Source organism: Melanotaenia boesemani, chromosome 14, assembly GCF_017639745.1.
Source record: "Melanotaenia boesemani isolate fMelBoe1 chromosome 14, fMelBoe1.pri, whole genome shotgun sequence".
Taxonomy (NCBI): domain Eukaryota; kingdom Metazoa; phylum Chordata; class Actinopteri; order Atheriniformes; family Melanotaeniidae; genus Melanotaenia; species Melanotaenia boesemani.
In genome coordinates this window covers 7,017,950-7,034,764 of record NC_055695.1, presented here as the reverse complement: position 1 = coordinate 7,034,764, position 16,815 = coordinate 7,017,950, and the positions used below count along the sequence as shown (strand labels likewise).

Sequence of the window (16,815 nt, the reverse complement as noted above, 5' to 3'; positions counted from 1 at the left end):
CAAGGCTCACACTGGCAAATGTGAGGTACAGTGTGCAAGTTAAAAGTTTCTTTTCACACTAGAAAAATTCCAAGTCTGACCAAATTCATTACTATAAATCATGTGAGAACAGTCAGTCCACATATTGATCAGATACAGTATATCTGGTGTGTAGGAAAGAAAGTAAATACAGAAAGTTTATAACTCGTGCATATATTTGTGTGTTTGTTTGTTTTATTTTCGAGCAGGTGAGGTGGGGTGGCAGAAACCAGGATGGTGCAGGAAATACTGTTGGTGAGGAGGTGGAGCAAGTGAACAGCTTTCTCTCAAGGGCAGCTCTGACCACAAAATACATGACCAAGTCAGGTTGGTTTAAAAAAAATAAAAATTAAAAAAAGGCATGCTTTGACACTGCTTGAATTGACATATTCTCTATTTTACAGGGAGAGCCGATATGATAACAATGCTTGCCATGGGATGGAACAACAGGAAGGTGGAGAGTCTACACAAGACACTGGCGAAGCGATTTGTTAAAGTAAGACGTCTACACTGTATTTTGGTATTTTAACATTTACATTTGTCATTTCAAGCATTTACATAGCAAAACTTTGTAGTGTTTTTAACCAACCTAAACGTTTTACAAGGCTAATCAACATTCACCTCATTCACACATTCATACACAGGTGGCTGAGGCTACTGTACAATGTGCCACCTGCTCATCAGATTATCATTCACACACACAGCAATATGGGGTTCAATATCTTTTCCAAGAATACTTTGACATGTAGACTGAAAAGTATTGAGCGTTTTTCAACAGCAGATAGACAATTGAATAAAAATTATTCTTGCATTGTATTTTTTCTTCTGAAAACATAAATAGATTACACAGAGAGCAGAAAAGGAAGCAGCAAATCTTCAGCATCTCCAGCATGACCTCAACATCACTTTGGAGGACACAGAACAGTGGATTGAGGATGTGAAGCAGTGGGCAGCCACTGGTATGTAACACGGTTGCCGGTGTGTCAGATTGGTACTGTCATTCATTTGGCTACGTTTGGTTTTCCATCTCTGCTTATTTGTGTTTTTCAAGGGAAACATGGTGCTCATAGTAGCCAGGAAGAGCTCCAGAGAAGAGATTGATGAGATCATCTATTCCCTCAGAAGGAAGAAGCATGATCTCTACCGACAAAATGGTATTTAGTTTTGCATCACTTAACAACTAATGCTTGTTTGTTGTTCTTACTAATACTTTTTTAATATAACAGACAGCAATCAAACGAGGCAACGGAAACGGAGGAGACTGGGTGAGCTCAAAAAGAAACTCAGAGAGAAGATCGTCCAATACAACACAGTTGCTGCCGATGAAGACAAAATTGACTCAGAAGCAGCATGCAGTCTCTCTGATGAAGTCGTTCTCCCTTGGGAGGCACAAGGAGATGGTAAGCAAAGTGGTACCATTTGTGTGCTTGTTGGTGACCATTAATCTAAGTAGTAGGTATAAGTGTGTTCATGTTAATATTAAGCTGTGGATATTGGTATAAGACGACCAATGGGCTCTATGCACAACTCCACTACTTCAAGAACTTAAGGCAGCTCCTTTGTTTCCTGTCTTTCAGTACTGGATGAACTGATTAATCCAGGTGTGTCTGGCCATTTAATGAGGTCGGGCACACCTGGATTAATCAGTCTGTCTAATAATGAAAGACAGGAAACAAAGGAGCTCCCTTAAGTTCAGGAAGTAGTGGAGTTGTGCATAGAGCCCATTAAAAATTAGTGGGCCACATAATGATCAATACTGAAAATTCTGGTAGAACATGTTGAAAAGTTTTGATTGATTCCCATCTGTTCTTTTTTTTTTTTTCAAAATAGTGGTGAGTCTCCGTTTGAAGAGGCAACTTTTTGACCAGGTCATGCTGGTCAGGCGCATGGAAGAGGAGAAACCAATCCTTGTGAAGGAGATGACTCAACATTATCAGTACCTGAGAAAGGCATTGGACAAACTGAACAACCTCCTCCATCACACTGAAGAGAACATCAAGAACCATAGTATGTTCTACAAATATTCTATTATATTCTAAAAGGACCATGGCATTACCTGTTTCCAACTTTATCTGCCTATTTTTAAATTTCATTCTTCAATTTTCACTCAAGCTACTCCTACAGATATGACAGAGGCTGGATACAGGGGACTGCACTGCTGTCTTCTACAGAAGAAAGACATTCTTCAGAAGAAACTGAGTGCTGTCACCAGCACCTATGCCCATGTAGACACAGACCCCGGTGTTTTTAACGTGTTGGAAGAAGATCTGGAGGACTTTGAAGAGGATTACAGCAGTTCAGAACTTTCAGATGAAGAAATGTAGTACGTCACGTAGAGCAGGTTGTGCATCAGCTGCCACAGATGACTGAACGTATGAGCAATTTCTCTGAAACTTTTGTTTTTTTTTTCTCTCTCTCTGGCTGTGTCGGACCACTTGGAAAACTCCTGGTATTCCCAATGGCCAGTCCGCCCCTGGCATCAATACATTTGGACATGTGTGGGTCATGCAGTTATTACATGCTGAATATGTCTGGAGGAGAAGTTATTGTTATTTTATTTTCTATGAAATGTGTACATGTAAACAGTTACATCTGGAATAAATACATGCCAGTTTACTCCACATCTACTGTGTCTTGTTTTAAATCCATCTGTTAAATTTAAAAAACATCTCAAGTTTGAGTTCATTTGCACAATAAAAAAAAGGAAAATTAAGCATAGTCTACATGTTGTACAGGCGAATTGGCGACGACATCGATACAAACTACACAAGGAAGAATGGGGACAGAGACGCTATATTTCTGGTGTGTCTTTGCACCCTTGTAGCATGTTCACAAGTGGCAACGTTTAGCTAACACGTTTATTATTAAGTGATCTGATTGATTAACTTGTACGGAGCACCCTCTCGGTAGGAAGCCACATTATATTTAAACAAACTTTAAACCACTTTTTTACTCAACAACAAAAATAGATCCAAGTTACGAGCCCCGAAGTTCTGTTTTGAAACGTTGCTGAATCCGTTCTGCCATTGAACATACAGTAGTAGCGGTTTAAAAGTTCCCATCCAAGCTGAAAGCCAGCCGAATACCTGCCGGCTTCCAGCCCAGTTCCATTCCAGTTCCAGCCAGCTGCCTTCCAACTTCCAGCCGCCAGAGAGGCCCCCTCCTTCTCCTGGGAGTGTCGATGTTTTAATCAAACTCCACCCATTCCTTGTAATATAGGGTAGACCCAGAAGATGGCGCTTCTCTCACAGACTTCTCATCGCCCGTAGTCTGTCAGATTTTATCTGAATTTACACTGACCGGCAGAGGCGCCACTCAAAGCACCTCTGATGGCCAGTCACAATTCATAAAAATGCATAAAACTTAATACATAATCATCGTTTGACGTGGAATGTGAAATTGTAACATGCTTGTGCGCTGCCAATTGTTTTATTCAGAAATGAATGCTAGTAGGTTAATAAAACCTTTCAAATACTGGATCACAGCCCCTAGCTCTATTCTCAATAGGATGTATTTATCATACTGATTAATCTTTTAATATTAGCATTATTAACATAGACAAATCAGATTTGGATCAAGCAACACAGAATCTGTTTGAGGTAGCTAGGAAGGGTTATTTTATTCTCATATTATTTATTTCACCTCCATAAGAAGACAGGGCGACAGATAAAAGCCCCACGCAGGATCGGAGATAATTTCTTCCACTTCAATGTGTCTAATCGCGGGGGGACATCCAACACTCGCTGTGCTGCGACTTCCTGCTCGCCGGGAATCCCGATTACGTCACCCCTCCAGGTGGGCTATTCCCCGACACGCTCTGATTACCATTCCAAAAGGTACTGTATGCAGCCCCCAACTTGAACATGCGCCTTCTTCAACATTCGCACTTGCTCCAGAAAATTACCATCTCTTAGGCTCCTCCACCACCACTTTGACTGTGGATTGATACGTAAATGAGCCGCAATGAGGCAGCTGAACAAGTGACCCAGTTTTGTGATTGTTGCACATTGGGTAAGAGTGGTCAAACGAGTCCAGTTTGTGTTGTCATGCTACCAGAAATTCAGTAGGCTAGTCGGTCCTAATGCAGTGAATTTCCATGTTAATGTTGCCAAATTCAATAGCATAGCAAGAGATGAAAAAAGAAACAACGATATTTCTTCAACATGTTAACCAAAATATTTACCTCTTAAAGCATAAACCAAGTATTTACAACAAGCAGTGTGCTTTTTAACGTTAACGTGTGCCATAGCCTACTGCACCGCTGTTCCTCCTTCCAAGTCTTCTTTTTTATTATATTGTTGTTTTATCATCTGAATATACTACAACAACACAGAGAAAATATATGAAAGTTTATTTTACGCTGGTATTTGCGCAGCAGAGTTTTCTGCCGCCGGATTTGTAGTCCAGGAACGGAGAACACAGCTGCTGCCAGGAAAGGTGGATTACATTTTGTTAAAGCACAGCAATCTCCGAGTAGCCTATTATAAATACCCTCTCAGTGGCAAAATAAAACACACTGGTCTGGTTTAGTCTTCACTCTGAAATGGTTCAGTCAGAGGAATATAAAGCTGTTTTAAAAATGTTGAGCAAGCTTAAAATAAACATTCATAGGCTATCTATGTGTTTTAGATTAACACAATGATAAAACAACAATAGGCTATAATAATGGAAAAGAAGCGGTGCAGCATGGCAATGATGCGTTAATGGCTCGGGTCGCGGGTTAAACATCAGTCTGGTTCGGATTTAAATGGAATAAATACATTGGTGACGAGTCGGGTTCGGGAGTCATTCTAACGGGTTAGAGCAGGTATGCGTAGCAAAACAGAACCGTGCAGGACTCTGCTCTAAGCAGTTCGGACTTGGTTGACCTGGAACCATTTGACAATAAAATCTGGAGCCATCCTGCAACGCGCTCGCTTAGGCGTCCAGTTAAACCGTGTTTATTCAACCAGTCCCTACTTCATTGCATTCATTCTTTCCTCATAGCCTACGTGCACATTTTTTTCAAGATTGTTTATGTCAGTTTTGTTTTAGAAAATGAAAAAGGAGTCTTTGCGCAGAACTTATAACATTATTCTAATCTTGCCACTTGCCTATTTTATTATTGTGTATTTTTGTAATAACATGTAAATTCACTGCATAGGAACCAACTAGTCTACTGAATTTTGTGTGACAACACTAACAGAACTGTTTTGACAATGCAACAATTACAAAACTGCGGCTCATTTACTTATCAATCCATAGTCAAAGTGGTGGTGGAGGAGCCTTGGAGATGGTAATTTTATGGAGCAAGTGCGAATGTTGAGGAATTTAGCCTTTGTTCAAGTTGTGGGCTGCATATATGCAGCCCACAACTTGGTATACCTTTCAGAATGATAATAAACAGAACAAGACACACCAAACCAGGAGCTAAGACCACGAAGTTCAGCATCATGCTTATCTATCTTTGGCGTTTTTACACCAACATTTTTATACACTGGATAATGATAATAATTATCGATTAAAGTCACGGATAAAACTGCTGTTGTTAAAACACACCCATCTCTTACAAAATCTAAAATGTAAAACAAAAAAAACAACAAACAAAAAATCTGGATCACTGTAGAAATATCTTTATTCATTGCTGATCATCTGGCCATTGAAGCTTTTTTATTTGGAATTGGGAACAAATATTTTCCACCCTGTTATATTCTGTTCCACTCTGTTATGTTCCATTCCACCCTGTTAGTAAGGTGTTTTTAAATTTTTTTTTTTTTTACTAAAAACATTGAGGACTGTGAACCTTGTTGCACCATATTTGGAAGTGAGGAACATTAAATTGATTTTGCTTTTCTGTTCCCAGGTCAAAAGGAATGTAATTATCTCTCATTTGAAATACTTGATTATGCTTTCCTTCTTGCCTTTGTGGAAACAGAAACGTGATAATCTCTCACTTGAAAGCAAGCTGGGCGTACAATAGTGTGATGACGATGAAAACTCACATGACCAATGCTCAATAAAGGGTACATGAAAATGTGAGAAATGGTCAAAAGCACAAATACCGTTTGTGGTGAGTGAAACTATACAGCACAGTCCACAAGGCTCTTTTCAAGCACACTCCTCCCCCCAAGGAGTATGCTTGAACAGCTAACGGCAGGTAGCCTAATGGCTGTGTTTACAAATGTAAAGGTGCTAATTGTTGGCCATTGAATTGTTAATTTCAAACCGGGCAGCCTTTTGGTTGTACTCTGGGCATGGTAGAGGGATAAGAAATCTCTGGGTTTTCTAGTGTTAAACACTGGAACCGTCGCCAGCGGTCTTTTGATGACCGCCAGTCACGCTACCATGCTTATAGTGTATTAAAAACTAAACGGCTGAACCTGGTATTTTAGGACTTTTATTATATAGTTGTTGTCTATAGTTTTACCTGCTTACTTGTTTGGAAAAGTAAACACATCAATATTTACGAGCAGTTTAGCACGTCTAAACTTCCACAGAGGAGACTCTTTCTCAGCCAAACTGTCGTATATCACGGCTATGGAGTTGTAATAAATGGCCGCCCTACTCTGCTTCTGATTGGCTGTAAGATCACAAACCCTGTGTGATGATAGGCTGCTGGTCTGTCATTCCTACCAGCCTTTGCGCATGTGCCTGCTTCAGACAGCGGGCAGGCAGCTGTCCCACCGCTGAGACACAGTTGTATGACGTTTTATCACGTTTTATCACTAGATCGCTATGAATAAAATCCAGGGACACTTCATTTCACAGTATAAACCATTTATTTACTTATCTACTTAGGATAATAGCACTTTGAGGCCTAATTCAGAATATAGGTTGGGCTGGGTCCGGACTTTTGTGATCCCTGCTTTACACATTATCAGTATTATGTTATTTTTACCTGCCGATATTACGTTATGATTTTGTCAATATTCAGTTATGCAGCAGCTGTATCAACCCCCACTGTGAATAACTTACGTTGCAGTCAAATGACCGCTGGCAGCGCTCCTCGGGATGTTTAGAAAGCTCGCTGCTAGTGACATTCACCACTTAGCCGACTTGAGGAGGTTGTGCTTTGCCTCATAACACCATTAGCTACACATGTCGGCTTTTTTGATACATTTATTTGACGCCATTTTCAAATCAAATCATTTTTTAAATGTTGGCAAAAATGCAACAAATGAGCGACACAGCTCATTATAAACTGTTTAGAGAGCAGCAAGATCAAATCACTGCTCCTCCCCGTGGACAAAAGAGGGATTGCAGCTGTTTTTTTTACTTGGGCTGCTTAGGGGCAGAGCCTCGCTGACGACGTCATTGCGGGGGATTACATTACCCCCACAGACCTGTGAAGGATCGGCCAAGGATCAGTCAAGGACCAGTCAAGGACCAGTCAAGAACCAGTCAAGGACCCATCATGGAAACAGGGGAACTTTTAAACCGCTACTACTGTATCCTCTGTAGACTGCGAAACAGAGCGACTGGAATAAGTGCTAAAATAGCATTATTTAATGTTTATGTAAATGTTTTCATGTCAGCAAATTAATCAAAATACAAAAATATACGATGTAGTTTGAGTTTTTATGTTGAAAAATGAGTACATAGATAATTTCGAAACCCTAATGTGACAACCCTAAACCTAACCCGGAAGAATACTTAAGGAACTACAATTTGTACAGAGTTGCAATATGGAGAAGCGTGGTGCGCCACATGTTTTGTAGTTCTGAACTGTTTTCCCTATTATGTGGTAAGATTACAAGGAAGATTGTAGGTTCTCCGTGGGTTTTTGAGGGTGGAAAACATGTATTTGTAATCAAATTTGAGATTTCTTGTTGTTTAGAGGGTTAAATTATGTTTTTTATGGGTTTTAACTCAACACAGTGGCGCCCCCTGTTGGATTACCTTCGGTTATGATAGTGGAGGTCAAGACCTTTCCAAAACAGTTGACCCCATATCTGTAACACTTTTTGTTCCTGTTCTGTAAGCCTTCAAAAATGTCACATTTTCAAGGTTCAAAGGTCACTCCTGAGGAGAAGGAACCTTGCACAGTTTTCATACTGATATATGTTACTATCTAGGTTGAGACCTTTCCAGTGATGTCTTCATTGTTATCCTACGACAAAGTAAATTTTACATCTTTGCTCCAAGCCAGTCCCTTCCAGGTATAGTTTCTTGCACCCTTTTCAAGGCCAACGTGGATAAAATCAGAAAAAGACATTTTCACAGATATTTGCCAACCAGATGTGTTTAACATATTGATGACTGACCTATGCACCATCATACTTCTAATTTTTGACCAGTTTACATCAATTATTTCCCCATTATCACCATAATGCTAACCATTCTATGTAAATAGTTAAGGTTCAAAGGTCAATATTTCAAGCAGGAGCCATTTAGAATCTTCATGCTGACGTTTGTTGCTCCACAGGTCAAGACCTTTCCATTTATGTATTTCAATTAGTCCTATGACAAAGGTTTGATTTTAATACTTCATGGTCATAGCCTTGCCCAGATTAAGATTTCTAGAGCCATTTAGAGGCTCAGTGGGCTCTATGCACAGCTCCACTACTTCCTGAACTTAAGGCAGCTCCTTTGATTCCTGTCTTTCATTACTGGATGAACTGATTAATCCGGGTGTGCTCAACCTCAGCCATCACAACAGCAATGGCTAGACACACCTGAATTAATCAGTTCACCCAGTAATGAAAGAGTGGAAACATGGAGCTCCCTTATGTTCCCTAACTGTGCATAAAGCACATTGTTTGAATTCTGAAATCAAGGTTCCAAGGTCAATATTTCATTATATTTAATGATTTATGTATCAGAAAGAACACAGCCAGCAGCACGTATGTTATTTTAAAATATTTTATCACACATTTAGCCAGATATGAATATTGAAGTGCTGCTCTTCATATGATAACTTCCTTCTTTCCTTGACTTCTCTTTCTCTCCGCCATCATGGGTTTCTCTCGTTGCCCTGACCTGGGGGAGCTGCTAGTGGGAGGGAGGTAGAGAGAGAGAGAGAAAAAGAGAGAGTGGTGGAGAGTGAGAGACTGGCAGGTAGTTAGAGACAGTGGCAGAGAGAGAGAGGCAGAGAGATGAAAGATGTGCGCTGTTTGCAGACAGATTTAAGAGAGAAGCTATGTTCATTTGCATGAACTGGAGTGTTTTAAAGACAAGACTGCACCAAAAGTATCTCATCACGCTTGTGTTGTTCAGGTACCAATATTCATCAGCCCTCGAGCTGATGCTTCTCAGAATTACATGAAATGCATCCAACAATAATATAACACAATGACAAAGTGTTTGAAAGTAAAACAATATGTTTATTACCTTCCCAACAACAGAAAACAAACAACTTACCAAAACAAATTTGTGTCACATAACACAACAAACACAATTTTAACAATTTTTTTTAAGGAAGAACATTGTCTTTGGGCTCCCAGGAGTTTTTCCACTTTGCTCCACTGTAAGACAGACAGAGAGACCGTAAAAAGTATCACTTTCACATTCTAACATTTGAAATATGTACCATGCTGATACTGAACTACTTTTAATGAGGCATGGAGTCTTCAGTTATATATTAATTCTTTCTTGTTGTTATTCTTATTATCATCAAAATACCCAAGCATACTACCAATGATCTTGCAACCTCGTCCATTTTTCAGAAGTCTCACAATCTGGTCTCTTATGTTCAGGCAATTCCTTAAAATGTGGAGCGATGTTTCATTAAACACAACCCTCACCAAAGCTCTTTTCAAGTCTTGATGACTATGCAATGTGTTTTGCAAAGCAAGTGACTATTCGCCCCATTCACACAGCCTGAGGCTACCATCTACCAGAATATCCATCCACCCACAGTCACACACTGGGGGCTACGCCATCAGAACCAACTGGATTTGGAATTGGGCAACTGGTTCAGTATGTTGCCCAAATTAACTTCAACATGTAGACTGGTCACAGGTGAACACGATTCTGTCAGTTCAACCAAACAATTAAATTTTCATTTTGTATTTTAATTTAAATACAATACACTACACTGCCCAAACAGTATTTGACCTCTCTGTGGAATGCTTGATGAGAAGACTTTGCAGTTGCTTATAATTGAAGATTAAGTTGATAAAAATATTTGTTTCCCTAACCCAATCACCATCAGTACAATAAACTTCAGATAACATACACACCATCCAGAGCAAGGTTGCCACTCCACCAACACCTCGACACAACCCTTAACAAGACACAAAGTAAAATTAGTGACAAAAATGAAAAATGGACAGCAAATACAACCTGAAGCACAAGTAATGTCAAATTAAAAAGTGTAATATGACTAAAGATTGCCACCCTCTTTTAAACAAAGCACCTTGACGTATTTCTGTGCAGACAATTACAGGGTATGGTTCCAAAGAGTTATTTTCATCATCAGTAATTTTTTATGTCTTGGAACAAACCTCTCTGAGTCTTTGCCTCAGAATCCTTTTGTAGGGGAAAACGCTTAGACCTTGATGAATGGGGCATTCTGAAATGAATGAAAAGATGGTAATAATTCTTAACAGACATCTTATTCTCTGTTCACATCTTGATATTGCCATGAGGAAAAAGTTCTAAATAATGCTAACACTTCTAATAACAAAAATGATTGGTAACTGATATCTGAACAGGACCTGTTTTCAATTATGTAACAGTAACATGACATGGAAGGAGCACATTTTGGAGATAAGGACATTTGCCCATGATTTTTTTTTTTTTAATTATTAATGTAATGATTTTTGAAGCCTTTCAACAATAATTACATGTTGACGATGAGGAAATCATTGGTTACTATGATTATCATTTTTTATTATCATTATTTTATGATAGTTTATGGTTCAGAACAATCTGGGGTACATTTTCCTAGGTAGCACTTTTCATGGGTGGCTAAACCAGAATCATGAGTATTCCGCACTACAAAGATTGTAACTGGAAAATACTTTGATTTCATATCTGACCACTACTAAAATACAACAGTGCATCATTTTGTAGCTTGTTGAACTGTCATGCATATGTGAGAGCATCCTTTAAAGTTCTGAAACATTTGGGAAACTATTTTTTTTTGGCTGCTCACATTTTAGTTATTTTAGCTACACTACTGTCATATTACAGAGGAATGTTTTATTAATAGTAAGAACATGAGGAATGATCACAGCGGCCAAAAATTCTCAGCATGTAAACATGAACATGTGTGTGTTAAGCTTAGAAATACTGTAAGGATATCTTGATTATACCTTACTCGTCTTTCATTTTACCCCCAAAGAACTATGCTGAGCTAGTATATTATCATTCAATAACTTGCTGTACAATAACTGTAGCATTTTGCAATCATTTATAGAGATGTATTTCAAGTCACATTGAGGCAGACCCCGTTCCTTCATCTGAGAAAAGGATGGAATGAGCCTGATCTCACTGAAATTGATTGACAAAGTTGATTCAAACAGTTTGGATTCACAGAAAAACAGACATACTGTACATACCACTAATGTCTGCATTCCTACATGATTTTCTTTTCTTCTGGAGGCCAGACACTGGTGGAGTAAGGGAGGTGGACACAGGCGGGGTGGACACAGGCGGGATGGACACAGGAGGAGCACAGGGGGTGGACACAGGCGGGATGGACACAGGCGGGGTGGACACAGGCAGGGTGGACACAGGTGGGATGGACACAGGCGGGATGGACACAGGCAGGGTGGACACAGGCGGGGTGGACACAGGCGGGATGGACACAGGAGGAGCACAGGGGGTGGACACAGGCGGGATGGACACAGGCAGGTTGAACACAGGAGGAGCACAGGGGGTGGACACAGGCGGGATGGACACAGGTGGGGTGGACACGGGTGGGGTAAAGGAGCTGCCTGTAGCAGGACCATCACTGGTCTGTGCTGGAGTCTCCATCGTCCTGGTTGTCACCGTCACTTTTGGGAAGAACAAACATGAATTTTTGTGAATATTGGCTTAAGCAGTTGCAAAAAAAAAAACATACATATATCAAAGGCTCTACTTTCAAAAGTCTATTGAAGATGCACAAAGAAATAATTGACAGTTTGATTTGTTGCTTCATTTAAATCATATTCTTACTCACACCTTAATGTTAAATGTCTGCAAATCTCCACTAGGGACATACAGGAAAAAGTTTCACAAGAACAAGCAATGATATGGATGTAGATAATACACAGTGAATATTTGGCCTTCCCAGAGATCTGCATTCACCAAGTGCTAATCTAATGGGGACTGAAGGCCTCTACATACTCCACGAGAAGTGAGAACTTTGTTCTCGCTGGCGGGGGTCCGGACGTGAATGAGGACAGTTCTTGCCACATCGAGCTGGCCAAACTTTGTTCTCGAGGGGCTCAGAGAAGTGTTGCGTGATTGGTCGGACATGTGAACAGCTTTCACAAACAGCTGATCGAGGCTGAGAGAAAGTAAAAAAACGTTTCCCTGTACAGTGAAATTCTTACTTTGCCGTCCACACCGAATGCCATAAATATTCAAAGTATATAGAAAGACTAAATTAAGAAGAGCATGCAAAAGAGTAAACATAATATAAACTATAGGTAAAATATAAGTAAGTAAAGTAATCTATGTACATAATGTGCAGCGTGCTACATAAGCTGTGCAACATTCAGCATTGAACGAGTAGTTGTGCAAAAAGAACTGTCATGAGGATAAGGATGTCTTTTACCCACTTATATTTTGTTGACACAGGTCAGGGTCATATGTTTTATAAAATCTTATCAACACAGTACCCAACATCATGGTTTTCAAAGCAAAGTGCTATACTAATCAGTTTTATCAAGTCAACACATGCAAACTATAGTCGTGATAGTCTCGTAGAGGAAGATAAGCATAGAAGTGGTCTGAAATTAAGAATTAATGCTTGTTATAGAATTAATGAGTACATGACAATTGTCAGTCCAGCGTCAGATGTTGCTGAAACTTTTGTCATCCATCAAATCTTGACTTTATTGCTTTTGGAAAGGATTTCACCCTTCTTAAGTTTTTACATCTTTTACTTAACACAGTGTTTTGGACAGGATGATAAATATTTTACATTATTAAGAAAATAATTATTTTGCAGCACACAGTGTCACAATTTTAAGTGATCTAATGATCACTTTGACCTGTCAGAGGACCTAAAGCTCTCAGAAAAATTTTATGCTTGATTTTTGGCATAGGGCAATTTTAAAATAATATATTACTCAATAATTTCAATACACACTTTCTCTTTAGGACAATATGTACTGATTGGGAAATTAAATATGTAAAGTGTGATAATGACATTTCAAAATCGGCTTGGAGTCATCAATGTACATCTGTCATATCTGTCTCTCTTTTCCATCTCTAGGTTTCACCTGCGAGAGACCTTAAACCTTCTAAAAACGTCATATTTACATAGCTGTTATGCTAGCAAGCTAGCTAACTTTTAAAAAAAGAAAAATAGATACTTTTGGCTAGTTGTTGTTATTGCTGTTAAACGTTTGCTCTTATAACTTTAATTTTATATCGCCTAGTAATTCTAGTTAATACACTGGAGGGCCAAACAACAAAAAAGGCGCTGACTTTAAAAATAAAATTACGTTTGGCTAGTTGTTGTAAATGAACGTAGCCCTTATGACGTTAATTGTATATTGCGTACTAATTGAAGATACTACACTAGATGGCGAAACAATATCAAAACGTGTTCTTTTGTTCTTAAATGTTAAAACATATTTACTGTGCTTACCTTAATTACTCCAACTGGCGTCGATGTCGCGGCAAACCCCTGTCGCGGTCAAATCCCCGCAATCCGCAATGCTCTCCTGTCACCAGTAGGAGCGCTAATGTAAGAAATGTTACCATGAGCCGTATTCGAGGGCATGTACAAACGTACAATGGGGTCGTATGATTTGGAGGGCTTGTTGGTAAGCAGAATCTCACAGCTTGGATTGTCTTTTCATTGTAAACTTTTTTAATGATTTTCTTGTTGGCAACACACAACAAGGTGAGAACATCTGTGTAACTGCTGTAGGCACTGCGTAAGTTCGCAGAGGCTCGATCTGCACCTCTTCCAGACCTGACGTGCACCCCTGCTACGCAGACGCGGCGGTACTCCCTTGTGATTGATCAGTTTGATATCATGTGTTGCCAGATGCCTGGATCTTCTTGCTGAATTTGTGTGGTAACCACCATTAAAAAAGACAAACAAACAAAAACAAAACAAAACAAAACAAAAAAAAAAACAAACAGTGTCTCAAGTGGATGAGAGGCTGATTTCTTTATTTCTTTGTTTTCTTCCACAAGCTAATAAAGACACTGAACCATACTGGACTCCATTGTTTTAAAACAGAAAATACCTATCGAACTGAACTATCAAAAGAACTTCAACTTGGTGAGTTTACTGGCCAATACCACCCCTGCTGCCACCTTCAGGTTAGGAGGAGAAACTGCAACACAACACCAAAACGACACGTACCCTCTACGCTGGAGTGCAAGAGCAAACTCACCAGCGTCAGCTACACAGTGGCCGACCGCATGCAAACACCGTGCAAGCATAAATCCACCTTTAGATGGGTTACGGAGGATGGAACCGTAACCGACCGCACACAGACACCATGCAAGTTTAAATCACCTTTAGCTGTCATCGGGTGAGAGGTGGGGTACTCTCTGGACAAGTCGCCAGTTCATTGGAGAGCAACGATTCCTACTGTAGCTAACTGAGCATCACTAATTTGGAGGCCAACTACAGTCGACTGTGTTTCACACGCTCTCTCGGTCAGCGTGACTAGAACAAGAAGATGGATGATTTAATGGCGTGGGTCTGGTGAGAACTGGAAACTGGAGGAAGAGATGCTGAATCCAAATGTCCACTGTTAAATTGAACTAACCTGCCACAACAGCACAAAGTCAGTGCTTCAGTACAGCATAAGAATTCACTCAGTTACATAGCTGCATTGAATTGTATTATGACGCATTAAAGTTCTGCTCAGTAATTATGAGCATTAGGCAAAGGTCAATTATCTTATTATGATGTGTTCAAATCTAGTCTTGTAAAATTTAGTTATTGGTGGAACATTTGAATAGTCTAAATGAAAAAAATAAAAAATAAAAATAAAGAAGTTAAATGTTCAAATATTTTTGGTTGTTTTCACAACAATATAAAATAAAAGACACCAACCACTTCTTGCCTTACAAGGGTGACATCACTCAATTATTTTTCCCCAACTACATGAGTGTTTACTAAAACCAAACTGCTCTTGACAACAGGTCTTATGCAGGGGGTAATTTTACAGAGCTTGACCTCCACATACTGTCACGATGCAGCGGAAGTGAGGACCCGAATGCAGACAGTAAAGGCAGGAAGCAGAACCATGCTGCTGACCAAGATTTATTCTGGACCTCAAAACAGGACCCAAGACACGACATGTGTAAACAAAAGGACCTGACAAAGACAACTGAAAACCAAGGGGCATATATACACAGAGGGAGTAATGAGGAACAGGTGAAGTGAGTGAGAAATCAGACCAGGTGCTCTAACGAGCCAGGAGCAGAAAACACAAAGCACATGAGGGAAAAGTACAAACTAAACTAAACATGACAAAAACTGATCATGACTGAACTCAGACCAAGATCAAAACGTGACAAAAACCAAAAGACAAAATCAAAAATAAGAACATAAGATAATAAACTATGACAGCAAACAGAGTACATGAGGACAAACACGAAAACTAAACTAAAAATGACAAAAACCAAGAACCTAAACTATGCTCATGACGGGACTTAAACCAACACCAAAGTCAAATTGTAACAGAAACTAAATATGGCAAAACCAGAATTATAACCCAACATCAAAATATGCCAAACCAAAATAGACAAAACACAAGAAATAAGACCGTGAAACATGACACATACAAAGTGAAAGTGTCTGCCTAGAGCTATGGTACTGCGAAGCCCATTTAAATTTAGTGTTTTCCAAGACTACGTTAGTTCTTCTTCAGTTTCCATGAAACAACATTTAATGTTCACAAAAGCAATATATAATGGAGCAATAAGCCTTTATGCTCTGCAGCTCTAGAATCAGCAGTGACCGCTTCATCTGAGGCCGACCCAGCAGCAGACCTACATCTCCAGCCGTCCAGTGATGCCTTTGAGGGTGTGTGAGCGATTAGATCTATCTCTGTTTTGGTTTATTAGTGAACTGCTGTACCACTGACATTAATCAACCCATTAGCTATTTCAGTTATATAATCAATAACAAAATATAGACAAATTTATTTATAACACAACTTAAGTTGCTGTTGTTGTTGTTGACAGAGCCAGGCCCATGTCCCCAAAGCAAAGCTCCTTCAGACAGTGAAGGGAATTGCTTAAGGGACAAAACAGGACACTAAGTTATTGTCTTTTGCACATCAGTGCTTGTTTGTTCACAATAAAATACCCACTGCCTATTTGTTGAGTGGTTTATTGAAAATATATTTATAGTCAGAGGTGTAATAATGTAGTTTAAGTAGTTATGGATACCATATCATGAAAATGAGATAAATGAGACAACTACTAATACATTATTTACTTAGTACTACTACTACATTGTTAAGAAGACAACAAATTGGGATCATTACATCAGACACCGTCAATAACACGGAAAAACATCATTATTCACAGACATAAAAAAATGTATGTATGTATTTGCTAAAAAAGAAAAGGACTAATGTGATAAAGGAGAGACAAAAACATCAGTATGTAAAGTCTTATTTTGATCAAATAACATTTGTTGTGTTATGAAATTTTATTTATTAATTATGAAGAGACAAAAGA

General features: G+C 39.2%; 2 long non-coding RNA genes across 2 annotated transcripts; one reads left to right on the top strand and one right to left on the bottom strand.

The window, feature by feature from the left end:
• The first annotated feature begins 1,983 nt into the window (after nucleotides 1–1,983).
• Nucleotides 1,984–2,639, top strand: LOC121652547. The gene is made up of 2 exons (XR_006012628.1): nucleotides 1,984–2,025; nucleotides 2,131–2,639. It is a non-coding gene; the product is annotated as an uncharacterized LOC121652547 (long non-coding RNA).
• A 6,759-nt stretch (nucleotides 2,640–9,398) lies between these two features.
• Nucleotides 9,399–11,640, bottom strand: LOC121652546. The gene is made up of 4 exons (XR_006012627.1): nucleotides 11,502–11,640; nucleotides 10,443–10,510; nucleotides 10,179–10,222; nucleotides 9,399–9,461 (listed from the first exon to the last, which is right to left on the bottom strand). It is a non-coding gene; the product is annotated as an uncharacterized LOC121652546 (long non-coding RNA).
• Between the last annotated feature and the right edge of the window lie 5,175 nt (nucleotides 11,641–16,815).